Raw genomic sequence first — 5,702 nt, forward strand, 5'->3', positions numbered from 1 at the left:
TCCGCCTTACGCAAACTCCGCCCTCTACGCAAACCGCCCCTTAACGCAAACTCCGCCCTTACGCAAACTCCGCCCCTCACGCAACTCCGCCCGCACGCAAACTCCGCCCCTCACGCAAACCCCGCCCATCACGCCAAACCGCCCGCCCATCAAGCAAACCCCCGCCCATCACGCAAACCCCGCCCCACACTGCAAACCCCGCCCATCACCAACCCCGCCCCTCACGCAAACCCCGCCCCTCACGCAAACTCCGCCCCTCACGCAAACTCCGCCCCTCACGCAAACTCCGCCCCCCGACGCACGCCAAGCCCCGCCCCTCACGCATCCGCACAGCGCAAGCTCGCTCGGTGCTCTGCTGCCGCCTAGTGACCAAATTCGGTACTGCAGCGGCAGCGCCGCGCATGCGCAGTGCAGCGCCACGCCCCCTCCCCGGAACCGCCTGCCGCAGCCGTGTGCAGGGGCTGCTGTGAGCCGAGGGAGGAGCGGAGGCGTCGCCGGGCTGCGGCTGCACGGAGGGAGAAGGTGAGCGGGGCAGCGGGACGGACCGGCGGGTCCCGGGAAAGCCCCGAGGAGGGCGGCGGCAGCGGTGCCGCCTCCGAGGAGAGGCGGGGGCGGGGGGCGGCGGGTCCGTGTCACAGAGGGGAGGGGGGCTGCCCGGGCCGTGCGGGGGGGGGGGGGGGCGCGCCGTGTCGGACCCGGGCGGGGAGACCGTCCGGAGCCGCGCGGCGGGGGCTGCCCGGAGCCGGCGGGCGTCCGCGCCTTTCGGAGGTGGCTGAGGGGAGGCGGGCGGGGCGGGGGGGGGGCCAGCCCCCCGGAGCCGCGCTGCGGAGCTCGGGGCTGCCGTCGCGGCTCGGCGGGGCTTTCGGGGGAGTCGGCTTTGGGGTGAGGGCACGGGACGGTGTCCCCGCAGGGTCAGGAAGCGTGGAAGGCTGCCTCCCGCGGCACGCCGGAGTTGCAGTCTTGGGGCACGCGGCTGCTGGTCGGCCATATTGGCTCCCCGGAGCACGCCGGGAAGTGTAGTCTTACGGCACTCTAATGGCTGCCACGCGGCGCTTGCCAGTGCGTGCCGGGAGGCGTCGTTTTCGCGGACGTGGCTGCCGGACAGCCCGACTTGCTCTCGCAGGAGCGCGAGGTTGGGGTTTTTTTGCCGGTTTCGAGTGGTTTTCTGCAGGCTTCCAGCCGCTCCCGAGCAGCGGTGCGGCCGTGCTACGAGAGCGCGCGCGCGGCGAGGCGTTGCCGGTGTCCCGAGACGAGCGCTACCGGTCGGACTCTCCGGAAGCCTGTCCGGCAGCCCCAGGCCGCCCCCGAGCCCTGGCGTGAAGGCGGCAAGCTGGCCCTCGCCTGTGCCGCTTTCTTCCTGAACGGGGGTGCTGGCGGCGGCGGCGCAGCGGCAGCAGCGCGGGGAAAGAGCGGCGTCTCCGGAAGCCCCTGCAGAAGGAGGAGGGTCTCCGGCCAGGGCCGACCTCCGGTAGTAACGGCCACTGCTTTTTCTTTCCCTCTCCCAGGCCGCGCTGAGGACGTGGTTGCCCGTCCCTCCCTTGGGGATGCCGTCGACTGCACCCGCCTCGCCTGTGCCTGGCCTGGCTCGCCTCGTGGCGTGGGGGCGAAAAGGGACAGGCGGCGGAGCGCTTACCGGCCGTGGACAGGAGCTGCCCTAAGGGAAGCTGGAATGGCCAGAGAAAGGTGAAGAAGAAGAAGAAGAGATGGAAGGCTCTCCGGCCGGCAGCTGCCTCCCGCTGCAGGCAAGAGAGCGCCTGCCTCGCCGGGTGAGGAAAGATCCCTCGTTGCGCTCCGCGGCAGGTCAGGCTGCCGACGGGCACCGCAGGGTCGCCACGCGTAATCCAAAGCACGGTGCGGCCGCGTACCGAGGGAGGCAGGGAGGCAGGCTACTCATCTAGGCAGACTCGTCTCCTCGGAGCTGTAAGACACCCGTGTATTCTCTTAGGCGGAGGACAGCCGAGCGACCGGAGTGACAGCAAAGGAAAGGCGGAGAGCGGGAGAAAGAAGCGTCTGCGCTGGCAAGCTCTCCCGGCAGCGCCGAGAGCCAGAGCTGCGGTGAGTCCTGGGCCCGCGGGCCCCATCGCCTCTCCTCTGCGTCGCGGGCCCTCCTCTGCCCCCCTCGCTTTCCCACCCCGCTGTGGGGTTTTTTGGTTTGCTTTCTGCTCCCCGCTATGTTCTTTTTCCATCTCGCTCTGACGGGCTGCCTGTCCCCACCTTTTTTAGGTCCTCGCTCTCTCTGCCCCGTAGCCCGTGGCTATTGTTTCCTTCTCTCTCTCCCTGTCTCTCTGTCCGGCCCCCAGCCACTGTTTCTGCATTCCTCCCCCTCGGTCCTGTAGCCCGTCGGTATTTCTGCCATCTCTGGCTCTCTCTGTGCGGCTCCTCGTTCCTGTTGTTCGAGGTCTTCCTTCTCGGCTCCGTAGCGAGTCGTCGTGAGTCTCTCTCTTTCTCCGTCCCTCTTGAGCCTCTTCCCTGCCCCTCGTTTTGAAGGCCCGCCTCTCTGTCCGGCACCCGTCGCGATGGTTCCTTTTTTCGGTCTGGCTCCGTCTCGCTCCCCGTCCCTGTTTTTCTAAAGTCTCCCCTCTCTGCCTCCTAGCCCGTCGGTACCTTTTTCTTTCCCCGTCGCGGTTCGTCTGGCTCCCTGTCCCTCTTTCTTTCCTTCCTTCCTTCCTCCCTGTCTGCCCCGCAGCCCGTCCCTTCGTTCCTTTCTCCTTCCCTCTCTGTCCTCTCCCGGTCCCCGGCATTAAACTCTGCTTCTCTGCCCGGTAGCTCGCCACCGTCTTACCTTTCCCCGTCTCTCTCTCTGTCCAGCTCCCTCTCTCGAATCTTCAATTCCTCCCTGTCGCTGCAGAAGCCTGTCGGGACTTTTTCCCCTGCCCGGCTTGCCTCTCCCTGTCTCGCGATTCCTCCCTCTCTGCCCTCTTAGCCGCGACCGTTTTTATATTCTCCGTCTCTCCCTCGGTCCGCCTCGAGATCCCGATTGTTTTTTAAAGCGACCGAATCGTCGAGGTTGGCAGAGACCTTTACGATTATCGGGTGGAACCGCGAACCTGGCGCTGGCAAGTCCCCCTCTGCCCGCAGCCCGTCCCTTCCCTTCCGACGGCCTCTTTCTCCACCTCCCTCTGTCCGGCTCCCGGCCCCTCTTTTCCACTTCCGCCCTCTGTACCCTGTGGCTTTCCCCCTCTTCTTTCTCTCTCTGTCTCTGTTTGAGGAGGAGCAGCTGCCGCCCCAGCGTTCGCACCCCGTTCACGGTGTCGCGCGCACGCTTCTTCTCGGGCGCGCTTCCTCCTCCTCCTCCTCCTTCGGGCTCGACCCGAGGCTTCCGGCAGCAGTCTCCGGGTGTCGGATTTTGTAAAATAATTAACGTAACTGAAAGGTGCAGCAGCGGGATCGGCCCGGGCGGGGCGCCTCCAAAGAGAGGGACCCCGAACAAAGAAATCCCGGGGCCGTTCCACGCTGGGTCCCGGACACCCGCCCCTCGCGCGCTGTCCGCGCGTCCCTTAGTCCCGCGGTGACTTTTGGTCTGGGGTCTTCTACCGTCGTCTCGGATTCTTCTTCTGTATAGCTGTGGGCGGTGCGTTATTCCACAGGTGCTGCTGCGCCGATGCTCCGTACGTTCGCAGTAACGGGTAGAGCGGAAGGCTCCGTGGCCAGGGAAGAGCGGCACGGACACGTTCCTGCTCGCTCCGTTGCACCGGAATTTCGACGGCTGGGTTCGGCCGCTAAATTGATGGCGCTACCGGAAGAAATTTCAGAAAAGTGAGTACTGTGCTTGTCTTTAATCTTTTAAAGTAATTTTTCTACGGGGCCCGGTCCGTGGCTTAGATATTTGGTTTGCGGCGAAACAGACCCGGAACGTGGCTCCAAGTAGCGTTCCGATTCGCTGAAATTCCCCGTAGTCAGAGAGCAAGAATGGTGAATGTTGCTTGGCGGTTTGAAATCTCAGGCTTTCTCTGAAAGCTGACCTGCCAGAATGAGCCGAAAGCAGGCCGAACGCCAATAGGGATGCCGCAGAAAAGGTCCTCTTCTTGACAGGAGAAGAGCTTGGCGAAACGTCAGCGCCGTTTCCCGTAGGGCCTCCGACGTACCGTTTCGGCAAGCGTGGGCTTTGTGCGATTCCCTCGGGGACGATGGCGAACAAACGTTGTACGGCAGAGAGCATCTTAGCTTACTTTCCATCTCCTGCTCGGTTACTTGCAGAATATTTAATTTGGCGTCGCACGGACCCAGAGGGACGGGTCCCCAACTCATGCTGGTAGGGCAACCCCAGTACCAGCCGGTAAAATCGGAAAAGAGTACGACGTTTTGAAACGTTTGCCTTGCGAGGAGAAGGCCGTCTCTCGTTAGGCAACTGAATTCTGCGACCGATTTCCACGCCTCACGCGCGTGCGTGCGCGCACACGCGCCCCCCCCCCCCCCCCCAACAGGCAGGCTTTGAAGGAGGCAGTCCCTAAGGCAACGCGATCTAAAACGTGGAAGTTTTTTTTTCTATTTTTAATAGTTTCTTACGGATAGGAGGCTCGTGTGAGCGTTTAGCCTGTCCTGTCCTTAATTCTGAACCCACTGGCTGGTGCAGAAGGACGGTCGTGTGACAAAAACAGCATGAAATTTGTCCCTGTGCCGGCTGCGTCCCGTGGTAAAGGAGTACATCTGTTATTCCTGCGTGAAAGATGTTTGATGAGCGTACCGCATCGTCAGAGCTGCTCTTGGTCTGCCTGCAAGCCGTGGGTTATGATTTAGAAATACGTTCGCCTACCGTTCCTTAACTGTGTGGTTTTGGTTTTTATTTTTTCAAAGAAAGGGTGGCTTTTTCGTCGATCTCTTTGTGAGAGTATCAAATCAGGCGGCGGTAAATACGTAGAAGCAACTAGGCGTACTACGGCGTGTACCGGACAGCGTTGGCGTGCCGCTCTGCTAGCAGCGGAGAGCCAGATGAGGATGCCCGTGGTAAGTACTCGTTCTGCCTCCGGCTGAACGGAAAGATTCTCATGTTGAGGGTTCCTGGGCTTGTCTGTGTGATTAGCGTTACTTTTTTTTTTTTTTTTTTTTAATATGAAACAGGGTCAGATAATTGTTGATGAGTGGGACTTTGCGTACTCCTTTAGGTATTTTTCGTACTGAACCTTAGATCGGTTACAAAACTTAATCTTTGTGCAGTTTACACGTTTTGTAGCAACTACAAAGACATTTATCCTGTAGGTAAGCTGAAAATAAAAAATGCGGTTTCTCACCTGATTTTTCTTTCGGAGGAACGCTCGCCCCCAGCGGCTGGTTTTTTTTGCTAGTGTTGTCGGGGGGAAGGAACGGCGGCGCTTGCCTGGTTTCTTCCCCTAGCCAGGGACCTGAAACTTTGTTTTCCTCAGCTGTTTCACTAGAAATTTTACAAGTGTCGGTGGTCAACAGTGGCAGAGAATTGGGTGGCGTTTTCAATTTCAAAGGGAAGGAACGTGTTGATGTTAATTCTGTTACCAAAAGCGAAGTACCAGCTGCTTCTCCTCTTTCTAGATCTTCTCTCCTTTCGCCGTCCTCCCCGAGGGGTAACGTGGCCACGCCGTATACCTTTTCTGCTCTGGTACCGTTCGTTTGATACGCAGGAGCGCTGTGAAATAAATAGAAGGGCTACGGACAGACATCTGCCATCGTTGCGGCTGCCTTAAATCGTGTATTTGTCCCTTTAGCCCGTCATTTCCTTTCCGCTCAGTTGA

This window comes from Grus americana, chromosome 12, assembly GCF_028858705.1.
Source record: "Grus americana isolate bGruAme1 chromosome 12, bGruAme1.mat, whole genome shotgun sequence".
NCBI classification, from domain to species: Eukaryota; Metazoa; Chordata; class Aves; order Gruiformes; family Gruidae; genus Grus; species Grus americana.